Here is a 17,595-nt window from a genome sequence, read left to right as displayed (position 1 = left end):
TCACTGCTGCAACGAACGTCCAAAGCCGGAAGATGGATGTGGTCAGGTGAACTGCTTCATCATCGTTTGCTCATTTGTGTGGAGGGAAGTTCGTCATATATTTCATCACACCTTCATTTTTTACGCGGTCCAGGAATGATTTCCAGTCATTAGTCTTTCCAGCGAACGCTGAGCTGCTTAATTGTTTGTGAAGAAATGGCAGAGCGCCTTAGAAACTGAGAATATCACAATGCACTGAGAATTTACAACATTTCCTGCTCCTTTTGACGATGTATTTAATATTTCATAAAATATTGAAGAGAAAAACACAAACCGTAGATTTCTTACAATAACCAAACATTATCGCACCCATCGACCTCACTTATTCATCGCTTGGAGCCATCTCCCTGCACCTTTTTTCTTCCCACTCAGAATCTGGTTAACGCGGGTTTGTTGTAGAATACATTAACATCTCTGAAGACGATTCCCTTCCGGAAGGCAGCAAAGTTCACCCGACTACTACTAGAGGACAAACAACAAGAAGAAGCAGGAAATCTTGTGCCAATTCATTATGGAAATTAATTGTGAGAACATTGGCAGCTGCCCGACTGGCAGGGAGGACGATCAAAATGACCGGGCGGGCTGGACCATTTTTTTTGGAACCGACTGCTTCTTCCAAATTGACGAGTCTTGCTGGGCGTTCCGGATGCTGAGGAATGTTGTCACGGGTCATTAAATTTCCTCGCAGTATGAATTTAGTATAAATGGTTTAGTACCCACTTTAGTGGCAGATTGGTTTTATTAGAGAAAAGGTACCTACAGTGTCGGACAATAGAATAGGACCGCTCTAATGCAAAATATTCAAATCACCTTCAAACTGCCAATTCAAATATAATAATATGCGACACCTAGCGGCAAGCACTTATTGTAGTATGCCAACTTTGTATACTGCACGTTTGTTGCAATCAAAGCAACCCGTTTGTTCTACTCGACCAGAAAGCTGTCAGAGGGTGAAAAAAGTCGCGTCATAAAATAAGACCAGCTCATCGGTTCGGCTGTTCCGGCATTTTCAGCGCTCTAGATTTGAAGAAAAGGTATTGTCTTCGGTGTTGTTTGTCCATTTTCGTGTCCTGGTAAGTATTTCCCATAAAATTAATCATGTAAATCATGAAAACAAACAAAAAATAAAGATTTCCTTCCTTCTACTCTGTTTTCAGCGAAAAAGCGATGGGTCGGGCACAACACTGCACGGAGGTCCAGCGAGCGATCATCCGGAATCTGTACAAGGCTGGCAAAACCCAACGCGAGATTGTCGACTACTTAGGAAGGTCGAAAACTTTCGTTTTCAACGCGCTTCACAGCACCGGCAAACGGGAACTGACCTGTAGCCTCTGCAAAACGACGCCGAAGGACGATTCGGCAATCAAGCGGACCTCGCAAAAGGACCCAAGCAGATCAGAGACAAGCTGAACTTATCTGTGAGTTCCCGGACGGTTCAGCGACGGTTGGCGGAGAAAGGACTAGGAGGAAAAAGTCCCAAGAAGGTGCCGATGCTGACGCCGAAGCACTTGAAGGCGCAGCTGAAGTATGCGAAGGACCACTTCGATTGGGTCGGTCCGGAAAAGGAGAAACTATGGAGAAATGTGCTGTGGTCGGATGAGACCAAAGTGAACCTCATAGGCTCGGACGGAAAGAAATGGGTCCATCGCCCACTCGGCTGTGCGTATATGCTCCAGTATACAAATAAAATATTCAAACATGGAGGAGGTAGCATCATGGTGTGGGGTGCTTTTTTGGTACGGTGTGGGTCCCTTGTACTGGATCGACCGGATTATGGATCAGCATCTCTACGTCCAGGTACTTCGGGAAGTAATGCTGCCACACGCCGAATGGGAGGTGCCCCTAAAGTGGCAGTTCCAGTTCAACGACCCCAAACATACCGCTAAAACGGTTAAAAAGTGGTTCCAGGATAATAAGGTAGACGTTATGGAGTGGCCAGCACAGTCCCCTGATCTCAATCTTATAGAGAACCTATGGGAAATAGTTAAACGTAAGGTGTACACCGAAAAATCAAAAAACAAGCAGCAACTGTGGGAGAGAATCCAGGCGGTGTGGTACGCTATCCCGGTGAGAACGTGCCAAAAGCTGGTGGAGTCGATGCCGAACCGGGTGCGAGAAGTGATGCGTAATAAGGGTTATACCACCAAGTACTAACCCTGCAAATCGATCACGGTATGAATTTCCTTTTTTTTTAAATTTTTTTTCACCATGAATTCTAAAGCGGTCCTATTTTATGTTGCGTTATTTTAGTCAGTAAGTATGCTTAAAACGCATTTTTAAATAAAGGACAATTGTTTTAACTACGGATGATTTTAATTTCTTCGAAGAATGGAATTTACAATTTGTAAATGGCTTGATGCTCTTAAATGGAAATTTTTTTCTCAAAGTTTTGTCACTTTTTGTTTTGGATTAAGCTGTTTAACCCTTAATTTCCCTATATTTTGAAAACAATCCAGAAAAAACTTATTTAGACTTGAACATTTTGAACAAAATCGACCTATCTTGAGTAATTTTTTCCTGAGCAATCCATTGGAGGCTGTTTGAGACACCGCACGCTTCGGAAAATGGAGTTATGGCTGTTTTTACCCTCAATTCCCCTATAGTTTTAAATTATTTTAGAAAAAAAAAGTATGTTCGGAATTCCAAATTTTGAAGCAAATGAGACAAATCTAATGTGGTTCTATCAAGGAATCGAATGAAGGCTGTTGGAGTATTGACTGTTTTACCCTCATTTCCCTTACATTATTCAAATAGTTCAGAAAACGCATGTTCGGACTTGAAAATTTCGAATCAAATGGAACGAATCTTGTGTGATTTTTTTCGATGAATCGAATTAAGGCTGTTTTAGCCACCGCAGGCTTTGGAAAATGGATAAGTGGCTGTTTTTACCCTCAATTCCTCTACATTTTTCAACCATTTCAGAAAAAAGCATATTCGGATTTAAAAATTTTGAAAAAAACGGAGGGAAATCCACCGAAGCCTTTTTAAACCACCACACGCTTCGAAAAATAAATTCATGGCTGTTTCCCTGTTCAATTCCCTTACATTTTTCAAATAGTTCAGAATAAGGATGTTTGGACCTCAAAATTTGAACCAAATTTGAACTTATCTTATGCAGTTTTTTCCGAGAAATTCAATGGAGGCTGTTTGAGCCATCGTATGCTTTGGAAAATGGATCTATAGCTGTTTTTACCCTCAATTTACCTACATTTTTCAATTATATCAGAAAAAAAGCATGTTCGGACTTCCAAATGTGAACCAAATTGTTCGAATCCTGTGTTATTTGTGCCTATTTGAGCCGCCGCATTCATTGGAAACAGGAATTATGGATGTTTTACCCTCAATTTCCCAACAAGTTTAAATTTATTCAGTTGATTGAGGGTAAAACAGCCATAGCTCAAGTTTGAAATCGTGCAGTGGCAATTTGATTTCTTGGAAAAAATAACACAAGATACGTCCCATTTGGATAAAAAATTTCAAGTCCAAACATGCTTTTTCTAAATTATTTGAAAAATATTAGAAAATTGAGGGTAAAACAGCCATAACTATAGTTTTCAATCCGTTTGATTGCTCAAATAGGCTTCGGTGGATTTTTCGGAAAAAAAAAATCACATAAGATACGTCCCGTTTTGTTCAAAAATTTTTAATCCGAGCATGCTTTTTTCCAAAAAAAAAAAAACGGAAAAATGTAGGGGAATTGAGGGCAAAAAATAGCCATAACTCCATTTTCCGAAGCATGCACTGGCTCAAACAGCATCCATTTGATTCCCCAAAAAATTGCTCGACATGACACAGTTTTGTTCAGAATGTTCCGGACATTTTCACTAGAGGAAAGTACTTCTTGATAGATTTGTTTTGTGTGGGAGGAAAGATACTGAATTTCTTCACGGTTTATAAGCTTTTTTCCCGAATGTGCATTGCATTGAAGTATTTTGCCCAATCAGAACCCACCGAGGGCATGTATTGAAAGTACTTAATCTGAGCGTAAATATTAATTTATTTTTCATCGAATAAATATGGAAAAAATTTCCCGCTTACTATTTAAATTTATTTTATAAGAACAAAATCTGTAGTTGAATGAAAAGGAGTTCAGCAAATTTTCGAAGGTGAAGGAAAGAATTAGAAAAACATGAGATATTAAAGAAAGATAAAAACATACACAGCAAAAAAAAATGTAACGATGGACGATGTAATTTCTGGAAATGATGTAGTATTAGGGATTTCTGTAGCAATATTACATCAAAACGATGAACACAATGCGAACACGTCGTGTGATGTAATATTATAAATTTTCATGTGATATCTCATCAAGTAGTCAATGTTTTCCTCAATAGACGTCTAAAATTTTATTCATTTCCAAAAGTTTGAAACGGATTACGGAGCTCAGCAGTATTTGTTTGGCTTGTAAGTACTACCAAAATCAAGAAAATTTCTAAGCAAAACTATTGCTTTAAGTTTCATTGCACTATTTCTTATTTTTAAGGAATTTTTCCCATTGGAATCAGCGGTAGAACATTTTATGATTTGAAACACCCGGATGATCAGGGAAGTGTTTTATTTTATTCATCTGTCCTGTGTTTTTTTTTTCATTTATAGCTTGATGAAATGAGGTGCTCCGGCTTGCAAAAAAAAGGACTAACTTAAACCAGTCGATTTGAATACAAAACATGGGAAGATAAGTGTCCAGTGATCGTTCAAACATGAAGTCTGAATTGCGATGATTCAACTTATGGCCCCATATTCGGGCAACCGGTCTTTAAGAATGGCGAACGTCGTAACGTGAAACAATATCGTGGCATTACCAGTTTGTCAGCAGGATCAAAATTATTTGAAATTATTGTAAGTGATGTCCTTTTACGCGCCTCATCACAGTATATAGCCATTGAACAGCACGGGTTCATGCCAGGCAGATCAGTTTCTTCGAATCTTTTGGAATACACATCTTTTTGTTTGAATCAGTTGGAAAAGAACAAGTTGACGCGGTGTACACCGACATCAAAGCTGCATTCGACACAATTGATCATGGAATTCTACTAGCTAAGCTGGCTAAGCTTGGAATCCATAACACCATGATTGTTTGGCTGAATTCATTTCTTACTGCGCGATGCATAAGAATAAAGTTTGGCAATAGCATATCTTTTCCCTTCACGAATCAATCTGGCGTTCCTCAAGGAAGTAACTTAGGACCTCTATTGTTTGCGCCACACTTTAATGATCTAATTCTCAGCTTAGACGACGGAACCAAAATTGGATACGCTGATGATTTAAAAATATTTGTTCCTGTTCAAACCACTGCTGATTGTGTTCACCTTCAAGTGCTGTTGCATCGTTTCGGAGATTGGTGTAAACTAAACAAACTGTCCGTTAGTGTCTCGAAATGCACTGTCATAACATTCCATCGAGGTAAAACGCCACTTCTTTATGATTATAACATCGGCAACCAGATTTTGAACCGGGTTTCGGAGGTAAATGACCTTGGAGTTATACTTGATTCGCAACTCACGTTCAACAGTCAACGCTCTTCAGTCATCAACAAAGCTAATCGTCAACTCGGATTCATCACCAAAGTGGCACGTGATTTCACAGATCCTCTATGCTTGAAGTTTCTGTACTGTGCCCTCGTCAGGTCAGTGATTGAACATGCTTCTATTGTCTGGGCTTCTTACCAGTTAAGTTGGATTCTGCGAATAGAGCGTGTTCAGAAACGGTTTATCAGATTCGCCTTGAGACACCTGCCCTGGCGCCATCCCGAAGATCTTCCTGCTTATCCAGACCGATGGAAGAAGTGCAATCGCCCAAGCTGCTAAGTTTGATAAACTTCAGTGCCCCATCGAGGAATCTACGATCTAATTCGTTACTCGCAAGTCAAATTCATCGAACTTCATACGGCTTCAACGAGCCACTAAGTGCAATGATGCGTTTGTTCCGGGATACTGAACATCTATACCAGTTTGGAGAGCCTACCCAGCAAACATAACATCGCATTAGAAATGTCAGCTCAACTCGTTAACAATGTTTATGCGAATCGTAATTCCTACCAAACCAAGTAAATGATCGTAAAAATGGTTAGTTAAAGTCTACCGACTCGTATATGACAAAAGACCGCCATGTTTGCAAATTTTTCTCCCGCGTGCGGGATTCGAATGAGAAAACAACCGTGTTGTTCTCTTTGCGATAAGCAGTGCAACAAGATTTCTAAAAATCAGAGGGTCCATTTGGATAAACTGGCCAATGAGAGAAGCAGCAAATACTGTCGCTGGCAACAGATTGCATGCATTGAGAGCAAAACTTGCGCTCTCTCGCATACTGTCAGGATGTGCGGTAAAAGGTGTTGTATATCGCATACTGTCAGGATGTGCGGTAAAAGATGTTGTATGTAAACTTTAATGTATTATGAATTAATAATGATAATAATATTAATAATAATAATAATAATAATAACTCCAGCATGGAAGTCCTTCTTCCAGATAAGGAGAACGTTGTACAGAAAATGTTGATTAAAGTTTGTATAGGATAGTAATTTTAACAAATATAAACGAAACACATCAACTGATAATAAATTTTTAGTTGCTTCAAAGTCGTTGGCTCAGTTTGTTTTTGATTTGAATTTCGACAACCCTTTTCGACTTGATAAAAACCCCTAAATGAATGCTGAATCAATAAATGTATGATAATGTCTAGGGAAAATGTTAAATGATAGCGCTTAGAACATTAATCTCATACTCTGATTTGTCTACTACGTCACATTTATGGTGTAGCTGATACATCAACAAAATGTAATATTAGGTACCATTTGCGACTCAAATTATGTGCACGTTTTTGATGTAGTATCGCAACACTTTTTTTGCTGTGTAAGCATATCATGAATTTTTCGAAAAAGATACAATTACTCACCGACGGGCCTTGAACGCGGGTTCAAATCTACGCTTCAGTACAACGGCGCGTTAGCCAAATCCACCACAGTGAACGTAATGGAATCGACCGACAAGAGCATACACATCGAGCTCAATCGATCAACTGCTGGGCCTATTATCGAAACACCATGTATATCTTTCCCACTATTGATCTCTCTTGTTCTTTATCACCACCCATCGACTCGGGATTCAAGCCGAGCGAGCACATGGTAGATTACTTTGTTACATAGATCTTGGAAATATGACGGCCTCATTTGACAGCTCCGTGTATGTACATGGCATTCCTGGACACCCACAAATCAGACTCTACTCCGATAATAAACTTCCTTGGAGGAGGAATTATCGGTATACGATTCTATGCCGGACCGGCATTAACAAGCTTTTTAATATCTGGCATTGTCTTCCCAGTGCAACCGCATTGCATATGTCTGAAAAAACATACCTATCCCCTATCCTATCACAAGACACAGTAGCGTGGAAACAATATGCTAGGAAGGATATGGTGGAATAATGTAACAAGCTGTGTGTGTATGTAAAACGGCAACAGGAAAAAATCTTTGTTTCCTACCGACGGCAAAAAAAACACCAGCCAAGATGAGTTAGGCAACTCAGATGGTGCCCTGGGTAAGATATTTGACCGGCAAGCCAATATGAGAATGTTGCAGTTAGTTCGATTCTAACTATATTTTTTGTCTTTTTTACAGAAAGATATAGTTATTGGTCGATTTGGGAGATCATTAGTCGTGGGTCTTAGATCACCTTTATAGGTACCTATCGAATCAACTCCACGAGCTCCGACAATGTCTATGTACTTGTGTGTTTCACAAAGAAAGGATGGACACGGAAAACCTACAAAGAAGGTTTTACTGTATGTTCCTTCGCACTAAACCTAGTCACACCCTCCCCACGAACCCTTCCGTTATTGGGAGATCATTTCGAGAATATGCCGGAAAGGTGGTAGGAGGAATCTGTGAAAAGCGAAGGTCATCGTTCGTAGTAAAAATACAGAGTAAAGATCAAGGTAGAAAACTTTTCACTCTTACTGCGTTGAAAGATGGTACACCAATTGGAATTGGTCACCATCCAGAGCTTAACTCGCAAAAATTTGTCGTTTTTTGCAACGAAATAGAAGACATGACCGACAAACAACTAAACGAAAAGCTTGCTTCTCTAAAGATAACAAATGTCCGTCGCATAACGAAAAAAATTGCTGGTTAACACTCTAACTCTTGTGTTAGCAATTAACTGTACTGTGATACCTGAGATCATTAGATTTAGATAAATAGCTAATTAGTTTTATAATGCTTTAATGAGAGCCATATAGAAAGCTAAAATTTGACGTTTTTCTCACAAGCCAACCAATTACACGCTTAGGATGAGTTCCTCATTTCTGAGTTGTTGATCAATAGTACAGGAAATGAGGACATACTTTTTGAACGAAAAGGGATTGGTTGTGAATGACCCGTGGAAATTCAACCATAAGTTGAAGTCAAATTTCGTTGTCTGGCGCCATCTCAAAATCCAAGATGACGGCTGAACTTTTAAATGTTGTAAATGACTTAAAATCGCATGAAACCCCAACAATAATTGGGTGAAAGTGCTAAACGAGTAGAATTTCGCTATCTGACGCGATCTTGGATTTCAAGATGGCAGAAATTCGACTTCTAATGGTTTATTCTTCCACCCATCTTGTGGAAATTTCATGTAATTTTCAGTGATAAAAATGATTTTAATATTCAGCAGAAGCATTCATCTTAGATTTCGAGATGAAGATAGCGAAAGTCGACTTCCATTCGTTTGGCCCTTTCATCCAGTACCCATACTGTGGAGTTTCATGCGATTTTTACTGATTAACAGATAAATTTGTCTTCTTCTAGTTTAGCCCTTTAGCCAATACCCATATAAGGGGGTTTCATGCTATTTTTAGTCATTTACACTAATTCAAAGTTCAGCAGATTTGCGTCGGATAGCGTATTTCATACTCATTAGCTCACTCATTTAGCAATTTTCCCAAGTATTGTGGGAATTTCAAGTGATTTTCAGTGATTAAATTATTTCAATGATCAGTGGAAGCCACTATCTAGGGTTTCAAGATGTCGTTTGATAGCTAAATTCAACTTCTTAAAGACAAAAAGACAAAAAAAAAAAAAAAGACAAAAAAGACAAAAAAAAACAAAAAAGACAAAAAAGACAAAAAAGACAAAAAAGACAAAAAAGACAAAAAAGACAAAAAAGACAAAAAAGACAAAAAAGACAAAAAAGACAAAAAAGACAAAAAAGACAAAAAAGACAAAAAAGACAAAAAAGACAAAAAAGACAAAAAAGACAAAAAAGACAAAAAAGACAAAAAAGACAAAAAAGACAAAAAAGACAAAAAAGACAAAAAAGACAAAAAAGACAAAAAAGACAAAAAAGACAAAAAAGACAAAAAAGACAAAAAAGACAAAAAAGACAAAAAAGACAAAAAAGACAAAAAAGACAAAAAAGACAAAAAAGACAAAAAAGACAAAAAAGACAAAAAAGACAAAAAAGACAAAAAAGACAAAAAAGACAAAAAAGACAAAAAAGACAAAAAAGACAAAAAAGACAAAAAAGACAAAAAAGACAAAAAAGACAAAAAAGACAAAAAAGACAAAAAAGACAAAAAAGACAAAAAAGACAAAAAAGACAAAAAAGACAAAAAAGACAAAAAAGACAAAAAAGACAAAAAAGACAAAAAAGACAAAAAAGACAAAAAAGACAAAAAAGACAAAAAAGACAAAAAAGACAAAAAAGACAAAAAAGACAAAAAAGACAAAAAAGACAAAAAAGACAAAAAAGACAAAAAAGACAAAAAAGACAAAAAAGACAAAAAAGACAAAAAAGACAAAAAAGACAAAAAAGACAAAAAAGACAAAAAAGACAAAAAAGACAAAAAAGACAAAAAAGACAAAAAAGACAAAAAAGACAAAAAAGACAAAAAAGACAAAAAAGACAAAAAAGACAAAAAAGACAAAAAAGACAAAAAAGACAAAAAAGACAAAAAAGACAAAAAAGACAAAAAAGACAAAAAAGACAAAAAAGACAAAAAAGACAAAAAAGACAAAAAAGACAAAAAAGACAAAAAAGACAAAAAAGACAAAAAAGACAAAAAAGACAAAAAAGACAAAAAAGACAAAAAAGACAAAAAAGACAAAAAAGACAAAAAAGACAAAAAAGACAAAAAAGACAAAAAAGACAAAAAAGACAAAAAAGACAAAAAAGACAAAAAAGACAAAAAAGACAAAAAAGACAAAAAAGACAAAAAAGACAAAAAAGACAAAAAAGACAAAAAAGACAAAAAAGACAAAAAAGACAAAAAAGACAAAAAAGACAAAAAAGACAAAAAAGACAAAAAAGACAAAAAAGACAAAAAAGACAAAAAAGACAAAAAAGACAAAAAAGACAAAAAAGACAAAAAAGACAAAAAAGACAAAAAAGACAAAAAAGACAAAAAAGACAAAAAAGACAAAAAAGACAAAAAAGACAAAAAAGACAAAAAAGACAAAAAAGACAAAAAAGACAAAAAAGACAAAAAAGACAAAAAAGACAAAAAAGACAAAAAAGACAAAAAAGACAAAAAAGACAAAAAAGACAAAAAAGACAAAAAAGACAAAAAAGACAAAAAAGACAAAAAAGACAAAAAAGACAAAAAAGACAAAAAAGACAAAAAAGACAAAAAAGACAAAAAAGACAAAAAAGACAAAAAAGACAAAAAAGACAAAAAAGACAAAAAAGACAAAAAAGACAAAAAAGACAAAAAAGACAAAAAAGACAAAAAAGACAAAAAAGACAAAAAAGACAAAAAAGACAAAAAAGACAAAAAAGACAAAAAAGACAAAAAAGACAAAAAAGACAAAAAAGACAAAAAAGACAAAAAAGACAAAAAAGACAAAAAAGACAAAAAAGACAAAAAAGACAAAAAAGACAAAAAAGACAAAAAAGACAAAAAAGACAAAAAAGACAAAAAAGACAAAAAAGACAAAAAAGACAAAAAAGACAAAAAAGACAAAAAAGACAAAAAAGACAAAATAGACAAAAAAGACAAAAAAGACAAAAATGCAAAAAAGACAAAAATGACAAAAAAAGACTTAAAAGACCAAAAAGACAAGGAAGACAAGAAACCACTTATTGCTTTATCTCACGAAAAATACATGAAAAATGGGAAACTAATCTTCTGACATTGATCATTTTCCAAAACCTGTTTCCATGCAATAAAAAGGTTTTACTACAGCAAAAAAAGCAGCTTTCAATCCCGATATCTGCATTCTTTCTTCAGTTTTCATTCCAAAATTGATACCTTCGTAGTAGCTCTAAACAATTCCTACTGCATAGCTATCCAGTCACCTTAATTAAGTCGAAATGAGATTGTTGAGATAATTAATTCTTCCGTCACCGTTTTTCGAAAAGGCAACCACTACCAGGTACCGGATACTGATGTTATCGATGCGCATCGCGACGGCGGCGGCGGGGGAGACGTCAGTGGAACGTCAGCGCCGTCATTAGATGCCAATGATCTCTGCTTCCGTTTCCACACCCGCCCCGGAAAGGTTGGATTCATTGGGTGATTGATATCGGGACGCAACAATGGAATTTTATTAGCCATCAAATGACATTGAAAGTCGTCATTTCGCTGGAAACGATTCCGGGGATCGAATTTTTCTGCCGGCGAACCTGGCTGAGCGTTGATATGATTGAAATGCAAATTTAACTGCCATTTTGTTTGCCGTTCCCTGGAACGACCTTTCGTGACCTAGTTTTTTTGGGTAGGTGTTTAGAAGAATATCAAAAGCCTTGAATCCAATATGAATAATCTGGCTGAAGTACACCGTTAAGTGGAAAAGTTACCCACCTGTTTTTTTAATCTTCCCAAGCAATTTCTCTCAAAAGGATCGCTTGGAAATCATTCATCCGGAATTTGCGAAGGGGGAAAGCTCGGTTAAAGTGATTATAGTTGAGTTGAAGGTAAAGGAAAATGTTATTACTTTATTTTTCTTGGATAAATCAGGTTCAAGTTAGAAGAGATTTGAACTGCAAAAAATTTCTACATTTTTTGGATAGTGTGCTGGCCCTAAAACTAATCCTTTAATTTTTTCTACTGCTTAGGCCTTTTTTTCAAATAGCTAAGCCTTCACATTTCTTTCTTGAGAACAACATTCCCTATCATCATTCCGAAAGAAATCTTTCGACGAAAAAAAAAAGTAACCTGCCAACATGTTTATAGATGCATACCCTCCCATCATGGCCGTAGGAACGGGGGGGGTTTTGGGGGTTAAACCCCCCCCATGAGGATCCGAAACAGCAAGCGAGAGATTCTACTCTACACTCAAAATTTTAAATTTAGAACGAACCAAATTATGATAATAGAGTAAAGTTAACCTTCCAAAGCTGTTCGGGTCAATATGACCCGAAGCGCACATTTCAAACATCTGTATCATCATTCCAATATACTGAAGAACTGGGAATTTTGACTGACCAAGTATGTTCTATGAAAATAATGATCAAATTAATGGCAAAAAATTAAAATTTGAGTTTTGAAAATCGGTTGATTGGGAAATTAAATACAGCTAAGCAAAGCCAAAATTAGATGTCGTTTTTTTAAGTAAGATACCAGAAGTACCAGAAGATCTGAGATAGCGGTCAAAACTTTCATTGGACCTCAACATATCTATACATTGTCGGATAGATGGATTCTTGACGATTTCAAACAATAATGAAACACTTAAAAACGGAAAAGCTGTCAGAAGTTATGAGTATTTTAAAAACAAAATTGATTTTTCGGACTTTTTACTTTCAGAACCAATTCCTGATAGCCTGGTAATACACATCGACTTAATTTTGAAATGTTGAGTAATTAGAATAAATTACCTACACAATGAATATAATATCATAAAAATCGGTTAACATTTATAGCCAGGAGAACGAAATCAAAGTACAACTCAAATTTCCCCGAAACGGATATTTAGCGAACGGCTTTGGAAGGTTAATCAACAGTAACAATCTAGACTAAAAACCAATGCCAAAACCTCAAAACCCCAACCCAAGTCTAAAATTCTGCTACACTTTTTCAAAATTTTCTCACTTTTTCATCGAAATTCCGGTCTGAACATTGAGCTTCGAATTAAATTAAACCCATTTCGGGTATTTATCGTAAAGTTTTTCGAATTTTGGATTTTGTATCCAGTTTACGATTGTTGATTTTCAGTTCGAATAATCATAAGAAATAACAAATGAAAAACTGCTTTGATATCCTGGTTCACATTTGGTTTTAGATTTTTTATCAAATTTAAATAATGTTTTTCGAGATGATATGGATTTTCAATATTTTGATAATAGTTTTCCGAATATGAAAAAAAAGAGAAATTTTGTTTTATATTCAAATTCGACATTCTTGAACATATTTTTTCCATTAAATTAAAAAATTTAAAGCTTCAAACTGGTATTCCAAAATTCAAAAATAAGATTCAGATCTTTGCAAGTTCATGTTTTAATTGCGATTCACAAAGCAGAATGAAAATAAATAGTTTAAATAGTGAATTTAGATTAAACCTGAACTAAAGAATTTAAATAATAAATTCATAAAAAACGGCTCTATAACTTGGCTAGTAAAATTCTAATCTGGAATAAGATGCCAACAGTGTGCTACACTTCGAAGTAGAACTCGAATTGACTGAATTCAAGTGTTAAACTTTATTGGACATAATTGAACACAATGTTTGCCGTTACTTAAAAGTGGGGTTCTGAGATACTAATTGCCGAATATCGGTGTTTCTCGTCAAAGATTTTTTTGCGGTCAATTCAAGCATTCCTTAACACATTAAGGACACCAAAATTTGTCATTTTATGTTTCAGAAACCAATGAATAAAATACTCTGTTGTGTTACATTTTGTAGAATGAGGTTGCGTTATTGAATTCATAACATATGAATTATGTTTGCATAGTAGCGGCAAGTGAAAAAAAACGAGATATCTTTTATTTGGTCCGCAATTTATTGCAGTTTTTTTAGTCTAATTTCATACTAAAATCATTGATTTGGTTAAAGTTTGCATCAAGAAAATTTGATCCGAAAATCTGATGATTTTTATCGCTTTCTTTTTTTTTTGGAAATTTGATTTATTTTCATCAAAGGTTAAAATCTTTGAATTTGAAAAATAGTTTCAAAGATTGGGCTAGTTTGATTTGACTATAGAATAAGTTTTTTTTAGAAATGAAAGACTCTCCTAAAAAAAGCTTATTTTATGCCGAAATCAACTAAGTTTGATCTACCAGACTCTTAAACAAATTCAAAGATTTTAACCATAGACGAAAGCGAATCCAGCTCACCTTTTGGTTTAGGACCAATTTTCTAAAGTTGCAATTCAATACGAAAACTTTCAAGTACTAAAAAATGAATAACCATATAGCTAAAACATTTTTTTGTTATTTTTTTTCCGTGAATTTTTGGGCAAAAAATCATAAATAAAAATCAGTCACCAAAACCCCCCCCCATGGGTCGGTTCTTCCTACGGCCCTGCCTCCCATACATAATCTCCTCCTCTAACATTTGTTTCGAAAGTGAATTCGTGAAATAATGTCTCTTTTCCCCCACAGATTGTTGTTCATTTTTCCGGGTTCCATTTCGTTCCCAAACTTCCACAGAAAGGTCACCCTCACTCCACTTCTTACAAATACATTTAAGGGTGGGGTGTGTCGTTCTGGTGTCCTCGTTCAGAAGTCAAAGTTCTGACAAATGATCTTGACTCTATGAAGTAAGGGTTTGTAGGATGTTGCTGATTGCTTGGGGGTTTTCATGTCTTCTTTTTGATTATTATGTTTTGGTTTTGGAATGTTTTTACAAGTAACTTTGGCTTAAGGAATTTCCATGTTTTATTCTTATTAATATTCTTGAAACAATTCCTATTCTATTAAATTACTTCGAAAATTCTAAGATATTTTTTTTCACTTGTTTCACAGAAGTTGTGCTGAAGAGGCGATTCATCGAATTCAGCGTATTTTTATGACTGATTTTGTATGAATACATCAGAAAATTGATTCAAAATGAATAAACTTCATTATTGTCATACAAATTAAAAAAAAAAAAAACAATCGCTGCTTTACCAAACGCAATTACTTTTTGGGGGACCTTTCGGAGGATGAATAGAGAACGTCGACTGATCTCTTTGGTAGTTGGTTTATTACTCTACTATGTACAAAGCCAGATTGGCAAACGAGTGTGAACAATGCGTGTTCGAACAAAAGAACGATCGAGTGTCGTGTGTAAGTAGTGTGTGTAAGGTAACGATCGTTCGATCGTGTGATGTGTCGGATGATGATTGGTCAGATATATTATAGGGTAATTCGACAATTGTTGCCACAACTTGCTGACCCTGTGTGCTTTGCAAAAAAAAAAATTCCAAAAAAATATTCAAATGTATGAAAATTACATTTTTATAAAAAAAAAACCTTTTTTTAATTCAATATCAAAATTTATAAGAAGATTATTTTGTATTTGAAAAGACAGATGAACGTAACTTGGAGTTATGAAATTAACAAATCAATTTCTTTATTTTCCTATGATCTTTTTATTCTTAGTATGATTAGTATGATATTTAATTCAGGCAGGTCCGTGCGAAGGACCCATCCAAGAAGGAAGCGGGGAAGGTTTGGAAATTCATATTAAGCTAGAAAGAAAACAATACCTTAAATACATAATAAACAAGGAAATTGATTTCCAACATCACATTCTGACTCATGACCATTAATTCAACACAAAAAAATAATAAATTTTGCTGATAAAATAACTCAAACTTTCCAAAGTATAATATCAATGCTATTTTAAAAACAAATTTTAATCATTCTAGCTTACAAACTTGATATCAATATTTCCGAAACATCAGAAATAGAATGCGAATTAAAATTTCGAATAAAAGCATAATCTACAGCTTCGGAATCGAATGACTCGATAAGGAAAATAAATCCAGTTAGATCTTTGGGGAATATACAGACATATCTGAGGGTAGTAGATGATTGATTTTATTTCGATAAAAAGAAGAAAAGTTTCAATAAGAATCAATATTATAAGCACTAAGTGAATACTAATATAGTTTACATTGCGCAATAAAATTAAGCTTTGAAGTTGCTACTTCGAATAATATTTCGAACTTCTCATAGATAAATTAAAAAATATATTGAATTCAAAACATGATTTGAATAATAAAAACAAATTAAACGTTCGAAAATTTTCAATTGCAAGTTTTTTAGATAAACATTTTAAACATTGATTATTTTGTTGCCGTAAATTAAAAAACAGTAAGGTTTTTTTACGCGGTTTTTTTGTGCGGTTTTTCACACGGCTTTTACGCGTTTTTCGGAAATTAACGCGGTTGTCAGCAATTACGCAGAATTTTTAACATTTAATATTCAAACATTGAATATTTTGTCGCTGTAAATTGAAATACAGTAAGATTTTACGCGGTTTTTTACACGACTTTTTCGCGTTTTTTTTTTTAAATAAACGCGGTTTTCAGAAATTACGCAGTATTTCTAACATTGAATATTTTGTCGCCGTAGTGAAATACAGTAAGTTTTTTAACGCGGTTTTTTTTTTGCGCGGCTTTTTTACATGGCTCGTTACGCGTTTTTCGGAATTTACGCGGTTTTCAGAAATCACGCAGAATTTTTAACATTGAATATTCAAACATTGAATATTTTTTCGCCATAAATTGAAATGCTGTAAGGTGTTTACACGGTTTTTTTTGCGCGGTTTTTTACACAGCTTTTTCGCGTTTTTGGAAATTATCGCGGTTTTCAGAAATTACGCTGAATTTATAACATTGAATATTTTGTCGCCGTAAAGTGAATTACAGTAAGTTTTTTACGCTGTTTTTTTGCGCGGTTTTTTACACGGGTTTTTACGTGTTTTTCGGAAATTAACGCAGTTTTCAGAAATTACGCAGATTTTCTAAGATAGGTAATATCTTAAGTTTTTTCAAAGGAAACACTTCTTGAAACCTGAGACGTGAGACCTGAGACATCAGACATGAGACATGAGATATGAGACATGAGACATGAGACATGAGACATGAGACATGAGACATGAGACATGAGACATGAGACATGAGACATGAGACATGAGACATGAGACATGAGACATGAGACATGAGACATGAGACATGAGACATGAGACATGAGACATGAGACATGAGACATGAGACATGAGACATGAGACATGAGACATGAGACATGAGACATAAGACATGAGACATGAGACATGAGACATGAGACCTCATGTCTCATGTCTCATGTTTCATTTCATGACATTTTCATGTCATTACCAATGTCATATCAACTGTTCCAACTTCAAGTTTTTACGCGGTGCGTATTACCGCGTTAAAAAACCTTACTGTATTCTGTCCAGGAAAGGGTCCAAGGTAGAAACAAGGTTTTGTTTTATTAAAAATATCAATGTGAAAAATAGAAGCTTTTTCACAATTTTAGAATAAATATTAAAAAAAAACGTCTAACCATTTTAAAAGCTTATTTATAGAATTCAACTGATATCTCAATTAAACATCATCTTGGTAACTATATTTCAGCAATTTTTTTTTTGCTTTTAAAATTTCTTAAATCCAGTTTGGTTTAAGA

At 34.9% G+C, this 17,595-nt stretch overlaps 1 protein-coding gene across 1 annotated transcript in view; it reads left to right on the top strand.

Moving 5' to 3' along the window:
- LOC129738993 (carbonic anhydrase-related protein 10) overlaps positions 1-17,595 on the top strand; it is a 318,155-nt gene that overhangs the window by 249,063 nt on the left and 51,497 nt on the right. The gene's annotated exons all lie outside the window — the stretch shown is intronic.

This window comes from Uranotaenia lowii, chromosome 1 (assembly GCF_029784155.1).
Source record: "Uranotaenia lowii strain MFRU-FL chromosome 1, ASM2978415v1, whole genome shotgun sequence".
In the NCBI taxonomy this organism is placed as follows: Eukaryota; Metazoa; Arthropoda; class Insecta; order Diptera; family Culicidae; genus Uranotaenia; species Uranotaenia lowii.
Note: the sequence above shows the minus strand (reverse complement) of the source record. Positions and strands in the feature narration are given on the sequence as shown.